This window comes from Mus musculus, chromosome 11 (assembly GCF_000001635.26).
Source record: "Mus musculus strain C57BL/6J chromosome 11, GRCm38.p6 C57BL/6J".
In the NCBI taxonomy this organism is placed as follows: Eukaryota; Metazoa; Chordata; class Mammalia; order Rodentia; family Muridae; genus Mus; species Mus musculus.
In genome coordinates, this window is record NC_000077.6 from 78,813,906 (window position 1) to 78,824,647 (window position 10,742).

Below are 10,742 nucleotides of genomic sequence, written 5' to 3' on the forward strand. Positions count from 1 at the left end.
AAATGAGAAAGTTGCACACAGTCATTTTTATCTTTCCCTTGCCACTCTGAGTTCTTTTGTGGCCCAGGCTGTAACTCACACAACCTTGCTCTCCGGGCATGCCTCCTACCTAGCCCTCAACCAGCGGCTGCTGAGTAAACAAGTGGGTGGGGAAGAGGGAAGCCTTTTCTTTTTACACTCTGACCCTCCCTCTACAGAGTGGGTTGCATTAATGACTTTGAAGCAATAGAAATATCAATCTGCAGTCTCGTGTTATCATGTTGAGATCCCAGAAGGTAGAGCAGTGTGGGACACAGGCATCCTCAACCCTGGGCTTTGAAGCCTGGAAAGAGTGGGACCTGAGGCTAGAGAACCTGCCCAGGTCACAGGTCATAGTGTTGGGTTCCCTGCCACCGCTCTGCTCTTCCCCTAGCTGTGAGGGCAACGCTTCCCTGTATGATTCTAGAAGAACTGTATTCTAGAGAGTCTAGAGAGACAGATAGCCTGCAGAGGGAGAAGAAAGCATGTTCAAAGATCAACAGTGTTTGGATTCTGGGCATTGCCCTCCTGTCATTCTGGTCATTTCGTTTAAACGTGGAGATGAAAATCCTGCATTCTGCCTCGTGAAACTGGGTTACATTTTGTTGGTGACAGGCCAGCTGGCCTGAGAGATACGTTGCCATGGCAAATGGTAAGTAAGGTCACCTTGTGGTTGCTCACTTGACCCAAGCTTGTTATGTCTAGACTTCCATGCCGAGGGTGACCGTGCCCTGGAAATCAGAGACTCCCCGACCTTCTGGGGGGTGGCTGGTTTGTTCCATTTTCTCCAGCATCCTGGACCTGGACAGGGTTTCCAACTCCTCTCATTTCCTATTCATGCCTGGCATTTCTTCCCTCTCTATCCTCCTGGGGCTTTGTGGCTCTCAACAGATGCTACCCCCACCCCCATCCAAGAGGGGCCCTGGCCTCTGTGACAGCAAATCCATTGCACCACTTAGGTTTAATTAGAGCACAATGAAGGATGATTAGTTTACACATCAAAGCACTGAAACAACTCAACAAATTGGCCCCCATCCCAAAGCCCCTCCAGCCCCTCAGGAGCTGGCCTTGAACTCACAGGCTCTGCCTGCTATGGCTGGGCAGCCGGTGGTGAAGGTTCAGAGCTCCTTGAAGCAGCACTGAAGGCTGCCCAGAAACGGAGCCCAGCGGCTTTCTGCGTTAACTGTGCCCCCACGACCACGGTGGCTTTTGACTCCAAGCCTGCCCTTAGCCACGAGTTAACCTTTGCCTGTAGGCAGCTCTCTGTTACTTGTTGACTTGATTCTACAGTCTTCCAGGCAGCCAGGTCCTTTCTTTTTCAAAAACCCTTCTACCTTCCAAGTGAGAGCTTTGCTGTTTGAGGACACTATCAAAAATCAAAAGATCTTCAGCTCAGGCCACGGGGCCATCAGCAGATGATTTCTTTGTTATTTGATGAGGAAGGAGATAGGAATTATAGGTTGTGCCAGGTGTGGTGCTGCACACCTGTTATCCTGGACCTTGGAAGGCTGAGGCAGGAGGATTGTGAATTTTTAAAAAGATTTGATTATTATTGTTATTGTTATTATTATTTTAAGACTTATTTATTTATGTAAATGAATGTTCTACTTTCATATATGCCTACATGACAGGAGAGGGCATCAGAGCCCATTACAGATAGCTATGAGCCACCATGTGGTTGTTGGGAATTGAACTCAGGACCTCTGGAAGAGCAGTCAATGCTCTTAACCACTGAGCCATCTCTCCAGCCTCAAGGATTGAAAACTTGAGGTCAGCCGGGGGCTATGTAGTGAGATTCTCTCAAAACAAAGCACCCCAGCCCCCTCAAAAGAAATTATAAGGTAGATGAACTATGGCTGAGTCTCTCCTACTTATGCTTTCTTGTGACTGACCAAGAGGCAGCGGAAGACTCTCTATTAGACTGTCTTTATGATTTCGTACATCACACCCCTTACTGTCAGAGAGCATGTGCCTTTCTCTAAGTCAATGAATGGCAGAGATGTGTATGTAGGTCTCCCTTGTGGTCCCTGGTCCTCAGGATTTGATTATGTTTTCCGTCAGAAGCAAGAGGCCTGTGCCTGCAGTAGAATCCCGGGCAACGGAAAAGCCTGGGCCTTTTTCTTGAACAATTGAGGAGACTGAAGCCTTGCTCCCTGGCTGGAGGAGACGGAAACCTAGCTCCCCGGCTGTGGGCCTTGAGGGTGAGCGGGCATCAGCTTTACGGTTGTGATGTGGGCAGACAGATGAATGCTGCACGGCCGGTGGGTGGGGGCTGGACTGGGCTTCTCAAGGAAGATGACACTGCATTGTTAGCATAAAACCCGGAGCCTATTGATCTGGCTGATTAGAAAGCCTTCCAAGGCACTGGGGTAATTAGCACAATTTACAGAGTAGCAGTTATCAGCTTCATTGCCTAATTAACAATGTAAATATCTTTCTAAATGACATTTTATAATCACCATCAGACCCTCTAGCACTGGCCCTGCTCATTGCTGATTCTTTTCCAGATGCAGAGTTGGTTTTTTTTTTTTTTTTCCTTCTGCCTAACGTGGTGTTTCTGCATCACATGCGATAAAGCAATTGCATACGCCCCACATCTCCTCATTTGTATCTTACTAGGGGTCTACTTTGCCTTCATCTCTCCAGCCCCAAATATGCAGTCTGCCAATTGAATTGCCAATTAAAAGTACTTAATTAGACGTGAAAGGGGACTTCTGTCATGTTCTGGATTCTGAACTGTTTTTTATTTATGTGCTTAGCAGGATAAGTCATCTTAAATTAGTGTCACATTTTTCCCTCTGAAGAGCATGTGAGAAACTCGGCTATTAAGAGAAGGGCTTTAGCACAATATTTGTGTGCACTAGTCATGGGTGCAAAGGCTCATCCCAAACGCATATGCTGCTTTGGCAAGCCAGGTTCTTCTTCATATTTATTTGACTTCCTTACCATTTTTTTGTGCAATTAATGTTGGCGGCCATAGACTCTTGGAGTGCGGAAAAATGAAAGAAAAATTATTTTAAATTCACCTATCGGTCAGAATATCAGGGACATATTAAAGATTTATTGTCTTATGTCTAAGTTCCAAATGCAGGCAGGGGACTGGGAGTGTCACTTAGTGATAGAGGCCTGGCAGGTCTAAGGCCCTGGGTTCCAATCAGAAACTAGATAGCGTGCCCATCCATCTTTCCTGGGGATGGAGATTTCAGCTTCCTTGGGAAGAGCGCTCCAAAGGTCTTCTGTCGCTAGCATGAGTGGCTCCAGCCGGAGGCTTGTTCTCTCCTGGCCTTTGGTTCGGGTGAACTGTACAATGGTCATGGCAGTTACACATATACAATGCAAGTTAAAAGAAAAAAGAAAGGAAAAAGGATTTAATGTAGCCCAGTATTATATATTGTATTGGTGGAAAGAGAAGGGGATTCAAAGATGAATTTTTGAAGAATCCACTGTGGTTTTTAATTAGCCATCTCGCCCTGCTTCCCCATTATCACTGATTTGTGTGATAAGTGACAATTATACGTGTCATAAGTATACTCCTTTTTGCTGAAGACAAGAGATCTTATGTGTGATGCAAATAAGGGCTCACAGAATGCTAATTTTGTAATGAGCCGATGCATTTTTCAAGGAGTTTATCGTCTAGAGGGGGAATAAAACATGTGCATAAATAATTAGAATGCAAAGCAGAAAACTGGTGTGTCCTGAGACAGTACAGAAAGAATTATGGAGAGAGAGAGGGAGAGAGAGAGAGGGAGGGAGAGAGAGGGAGGGAGGGAGAGAGAGAGAGAGAGAGAGAGGAAGGTTGGGGAAATCGTCATAAAAGTACATGAAGACCATCCATGTGGTTTACAGACGAGGAGAGAATCGGAGGGAAACACGGAGGTGGGACAAGCAAGAAATGCAAATGAGGGAACACGATGTTTACTGGGGTGTTAGGTGAGTGGGCTGGAGGCAGCACAGTCACTGGGCCTGTAAGGGTGGGGCAGGCCTCCATCTTGGTCTTTGCTGAGCCTTGACTGTGAGTCTAACATATTGAAGCATTTTCTCTAGACTAACGATTGATGGCGTTTTAAAATAAAGGGCCAGAAAATAAGTAGATGGCTCTGAAGGCTATGTTGTCTCTGTCACAGTGACTCACCTTTGCCACTGTAGCACAAAGGCAGCCACAGATAACACGAAAGTGAGCGGGCACAGCTGAGTCCAATAGAACGTTCTGACCCCTGAGCTGTGAATGGCACGTGATTTTCACACCTCTTGCGATGTTTCTTTTGTCTTTTGCTGTGGAAATCTGCAAGGGCTGTCGTATGCAGGGTGCAGCCTGGGTGTGGACAAAGGGGAACACACGGCACATGTGTGGCCCCTGAGTCAAGTGGTTATGATAGTGCTTACGGGTACTGGTGGTCATGACTCCACTACTGCTGTGCGCCTGGGATCAAGCTTCAGGGTATAGCCAGGAGGCATCAGTGGGTAAGTGGGCGGGGTACATGCTCTTGATGAACACTAATAGTATTTAATAATGAAAAACAAACAACAGAGAGAGAATTTAGACACTTCCCATAGACAAAAGGGGTGTACAGTTTTCTGCACTGAGGAAGCCTTAAAGCCCACTCTGAGGTAGGATGTATGTGGACATCCTGAAACCACCTGCCTGGCCTGAATTGGAAATTTCTGAGCAGTAGCCAGCTAATAATAACCTCCATCCATCCATCTCCCTGAGAAGGTTCCGAGGTTTCCAGCAAGTGTGATTTTTGTCCTTCCCACAGCCCGCGGCCCTCTCTGCACTGTCTGCCCTTCAGGGAAAGGGTAGGTGTGAGCAAGTTCAGACTGCTGAGCTGTGGGAGGCCTGTTAACCCTCTCTGGCTTTCTTTCCTGCTCAGCTACTCTGAAGACCACACTGACCGGTGGTGGAAAGGTGGGGCCAGCTTTGCCCTCTGTGGCTGGATCAGGGCAGTTGTTGGATCAGAGAAGTATCCCCTACTTTCAGATACATAAGACACAATAAAGGATTTAAAACACAACAAACAAACAAACAAACAAACACACGTGGTGGTATCGGCTATCTCCTTCAATTACTCTTCACCCTGCTTTTGAATCAGGCTCTGTCACCAGAGCTAGAGCTCACCAGTTTGGCTAGGCTGGTTAACCAGCTGCCCCTGCAAACGTTCTGTCTCCATCTCCCCTGTGCTGGCACAGGCTGCCCCTTCCAACTTTAATGCTTAAGATGGAGCTCAGATCCGCATGCACAGGACACACGGAGCCAGCTTCACATCTCTGGGTGGTGTGGCTGCTTGACATTTAGATCTCAGTCTAAATGTCATATACTTGTAGTGATTTACAGTAGTCATCTGGTTTTTTAATGGTGTGTGTGTGTGTGAGAGAGAGAGAGAGAGAGCACATGCATGTCTGTGCCACACATGTACAGGGATGGAGGTTAAAGACAGTTTGCAGGAGTTGGTTCTTTTGCACCATGTGAGCCCCCAAGGGCTTGAACTCAGCTCAGTAACAAGGGGCCTTTGCCTCTGAGCCATCTCTCCAACCCAAAGGTCACTTTTTATTTGACTGCAGATGAGTTGTTTATGATTCATTTTCTCTCTTGTTCTCTCATTTTTCTCAGCCCCTGGAACACACATAGGCATGATGGTCTATATGTTTTATTTATCCAGTTTTTTAAAAAAATATTTATTTTATTATTTTATTTTTGAGTGTTTTGCCTGTAGACATGCATATGTATCAATGTGCATACCTGGGGCCTGTGGAGGTCAGAAGAGGGTATCAGGTTCCTGGAACTGGAGATAAAGATGGTTATGAGCTGCCATGTGGATGCTGGGAATGGAGTCCAGGTCCTCTACAAAAGCAACGCGTGTGCCTGACTGAGGATCAGTTCTTGAGCCCCTACTTACTTATTTTTTTCAAAGATTTTACTTTTATTTTTAATTTTATGTTTGCATATATATCTGTGTTGGTGTGTGTGCTTTTGAGTTGCTCTTGAAGGCCAGAAGAGGATATTTGGGTCCCCCGGAGCAAGACTTACAGGCTGCCCAAAGTGGGTTGCTGGTCCTCTGTAAGAGCAGCAAGTGCTCTTAATCACGGAGCCATCTCTCCAGCCCCCATATAGGCTTTATTTATTCTGTCTCCTCAGAACATAGAAGCAGGTTGGTATCTTTCAGGGCCTCTAGATGCATGTGTTGAATTAAACGTTTGCCTCCAGTGGAGAATAAAGAAAGGAATCTGTGTCGTGGGGAACAGAGGACAACGAGAGCCGCATGACATTTGGTTCACTTGGCTTGGTGCTTAGCAAACCTTCACATAGCTGGGAGCCATCCTGGGATCTTGTTAAAATGTGGATTCTGATTCTGCCGTCTGGATGAAGATTCCAAATTTTTAACAGGCTCCTGGGCGAGAGGCTCAGACTGAGGGTCCACAAATCACCTTTTGAGAGGCAAAGCTCTAGACCCCTTCAGTGTGGTGCTTAGAATGAGCAAGTGGAGAGGTGCAGATTAATTAGGGATTAAGCAGAAGTAACTGGCAGCAGAGACTTTTAACAACTCTCAAGGGAGACAGCCAGGAGACCCACGGGGCCAGTGAGTTGTCAAAGGCACACGGCAGCTGTGCCTCATTGTAACAGGAAAGGAGAGAGGCTGAGAACTCCGAGGGGGGTGTTCTCATCTGGTGGCCTTGACCTTTCTCACGGGCAGTTAGCTGAGAGTCAGGGTGGAGGTGGCGTGTGGGAGCTCTGAAGAGCAGTCATTTTCTTCCCAGGAAGTATCCAGGATGCATTTAAAGTCAGACCCATCAGCTCTGTTGTGTAATTTTCTCAACATTAATCTGCTTGGGGGCAGATTGGAGGAGGATGATAGATTCAGTCGCAGTGAGACAGAGGGCTGGGGGTGTGGGGAGGGCGCTTTGAGTGTCTCACGACACTGGCTGGGACCCTGCTGCTCGGCTCTGTTCTCCTGGAGCTGCAGTCGGGAGATGGCTATGACTCCGTACCCTCACACAAACACACATTTGTATATACTTGCATGCACTAAATGTACAGATGTAAATCTGTACATTTATGACTATTTATGACGAGCAGACTTGTCAGTGGCTTGCCCCTAACTCCTGAGCCTTACCTTCTGCCGTACTTGACTGACTTCCCACTGCTCCAAACATCATGGCAGGCTAGCCCTACCAGGGAGTCAGTGCCCTGAGAGCAACATTTAACCAATAACTGAAAGGAATGGCTCTCTAAGTACCCCAGGGCACTAACTACATTGGCTCCCAGAGGGAGTCTTCCAGGGAAGTCTGATGCGGTGCTAGCTTGCTTAGCAGGGTCTGTATAGACTGCCTCTTAGCCCCAACCCCTTACTGGGTGTTTTCTAGATTCCTGTCCAGAGAAACTATGTGCTCTCAAATTCTTGCTTCAGTGTCTTCTGGGGACTTTAAACTGATGCCTGCTATGGAGACAGGGCAGGCTACTTACCGTCTGGTAGCAGGTCGCTTCCCCAGTGTAGGAGTGTGGGTGTCAGGGAGGTGGAGGAGGATATATTTGGGATCTAAAGGAGAATGTCGGAAGGGAACAGGAAGTGAAACTTTGGAATCCAAACCCTACCGGGCTTTGTAGGATGCAGTCAGGAGTTTGACCTCTGTGCTCAGAGAACTCCGAGGAGCCAGTGAGGGGGTCTATTGCAGGACAAAGACAAGATTTGACCTGTCTCAAACAACATGTGAGGGAGGGAGGCTAGGGCAGGAGGAGGTAGGAGAGAACCTACAGAAAAGGGGTGCTCGCCTCTTTGATGACTTGGGGCTTTAATGATGGCTTGCCTGGGAAGGGTATCAGCATGTGCTTGCCGAAATGGACAGTTAACTATTAACCACACACCTGATTGACCAGAACATTGTTTCCTGTCTATACCAAAGAATGGTTTCCCTCACTGGTGTCCACTGCTCCCTTTTCCCTGGGCAGCTTCACTTGTCCAGCCCTTTCTCTTCGTGACAGTATCCATAAGGTTAAGTCCCTCCTCCTCTCCTCTAGTTTCTTCTCATCCCTCCTCCTTCCTGCCACTCTTCTCCGTTTTCTCCAACTAATTCTAGTTAATAATTATCTCCTCCATTTCGGTGGCATTGGATTCTTTTGTTTCCCTCTTTAATGATTCCTTTATTTTATTTTTTATGTGCATTGGTGTTTGCCTGCATGTACGTCTGCGTGAAGGTGTCCGTTCCCCTAGAAGTGGAGTTACAGACAGTTTCGAGTTGCTATGTGGGTGCTAGGAATTGAAACTCGGTCCTTTGGAAGAACAGCTGCTGAGCTATCGCTCTAAGCTTTTGCATTGAATTCTTATCTGTGGCCATTTTCGTCGTCTTCATCATCATCATCATCATCATTTTAGTTTTTTGAGATAGAGTTTCTCTATATAGCTCTGACTATCCTGGAACCCTGTAGACCAAGGGCTCTGCTGCCCTCAAACTCAGACATCTGACTGCCTTTGCCTACTGAGTGCTGAGAATCTGTGACCATCTTAAGATTCTGCATATGGGCTGGAGAGATGGCTCAGTGGGTAAGAGCACCTGACTGCTCTTCCAAAGGTCCTGAGTTCAAATCCCAGCAACCACATGGTGGCTCACAACCATCTGTAATAAGATCTGACTCCCTCTTCTGGTGTGTCTGAAGACAGCTACAGTGTACTTACATATAATACATAAACAAATAAATAAAAAAATAAATAAAGATTCTGCATATGCCACCAGTAGAAACAGACAGTTTGAACCTGGTAAAGTAGAGCTTGCATTAAACAGGATCAAAAGACAAAAAAAAATTAAAAAGAAAGAAAGAAAAGAAACACATTCATAGGCGCACCAACTCCTTTGTAAGATGGGTCCGAATGTGCCTGCGGCAAGCGTTTGCTTTCCTCTCTTTCTCTCCCCCATGTCCCCCCTCCTCTTCTCCCACCTCTTCCTCCTCCTCCTCTTTCTCTTTTTCCTCCTCTGCCCTTCCTCTTCCTCCTCTTCTTCAGTAGTTGTTATAGGTTCATGGTTCATGCTGTGGAGTTCAGGCTTGTCTCAAACGCAGGATTCTGTTCTAGCGCCCCCTAGCTCTGGCATTACACTCATGAATCACCATGCCTGGCTACACTTAACTCTTTTTCATGGGGAAAAAAAAAATCCATTCCAAAGGTAATTTACATAAAAATTGTGGCTATTGGTATAAATGTTATTTACAGTCTTAAGTCACGAGATGTATCCTAAAAACAAACAAACAAACAAAAAAAACAGACGGAAAAGCAGAGACCAAAGCCTAGAGGTGGTACGTACTGATTTCCTGTGTGGCTTCACATGCAGCCACTGTCAATAAATAACTACAGAACACATCAGAAGGGTAGAATGATGTGTGCCGGCCCGGTGGGTTAGCGTCACTGTGCTGCAGAAAGCAACACAAGACCAAAGTCCTGGAACACCAGACTCGATCCTGTAGCTCGCGTGCTGTGACTACTCCTGGTTTGCCTTTCCCCTCATACTCCTTTTTATAAAAACCTCGAGTCCCTGTTCATCCCCTTCTCCCACCCAGCAATTACAGAAGAAAAGACACTAGATGCCTGAGATCTCACATAACCTTTTACACCCGATATTTTCACTGTCTTACTAACAACCCTCTCTAGTAGTCAGCAAGGGCTATGTTTTGCAACACCCCAGGGTGGCAAAGATCTGTATGCGGGATTTTTTTCCCCCCATTTTTGCCTTGGTGATCTCTTTTGGCACATCCACCTGTCACTTTGTGCCCCTCTCCCTGTGTTCTGGCAGAATTTGAGTCATGCAAATTGCAAACTGGTAAATAGCAACTTTGCATATTTTGAATAGGAGGGAACATCAAGGTAGAACGCATCCTGTATGCCCAGAGAAATGGGAGCCGGGGAGGCCTGAGAGCCAGGGCAGGTCCAAGGGCCTAAGTATATTCTTCAAAGTATTTTATCATACTCATTACAGCCATTGTATATTTATGAATTAATTTGAATTATTTACATGGTCAACATTTGAGACAATAACCCGAAATAATCAAAGCATGCAAATGCATCGTTTCTCTTTGAAATGTGGAAATGGGGCTAGGGAGCTGGCTCAGTGGGTGGAACAGGCACTCCCGGTCAAGCCTGCCAGCCTGAGTTCATTTTCCTGGACCTACACACACACACACGCACACACACACACACCACAGCACATACACATAACAATAAGCAAATACATGTAATTTTTAAAATCTGGAGGTTGAGGTAAACTGAAAAGCATCAGAATGTCTTGCCTCTTTCTCTACAGAGCAGTTCCAAAGCTGCCACTACACGTCATTACAGGTCAGGCTTCATGACACGAGTTCAGAACATGGCCATTTGGTTCTGAGGGGGAGCCGATAAATTCCCCAGGGAGGAGGGATCTCCTGCACGGCCAACCCTTGAGTGATAAATTTCTTAAGCAAAAGGTCTTTAAAATTCCACTGACCTGTGCTCGCTTCAGCAGCACATATACTAAGATTATCACAGCCCCTGTGCAAGGATGACACGCAAATTCGTGAAGTGTTCCATATTTAATAAAAAAAAGAAATTCCACTGACCTGTAAATATCATGCAGCCTGACACCAGGGCGCCCAGCTGCCAATCTCAGTGTGGAAGAAAATGACAAGATGAGAATGGGTGGGTTTCCATTAGGTTACAGACTTGGTGCTATTTCAGTGAATGCTTGGACTGGTAAGAATTCTTTAGTTT

At 46.4% G+C, this 10,742-nt stretch overlaps 1 pseudogene; it reads left to right on the forward strand.

Annotated features, from left to right (window-relative positions):
- The first annotated feature begins 10,481 nt into the window (after positions 1–10,481).
- Positions 10,482–10,568, forward strand: Gm23219 (annotated as a pseudogene).
- Positions 10,569–10,742: the final 174 nt, after the last annotated feature.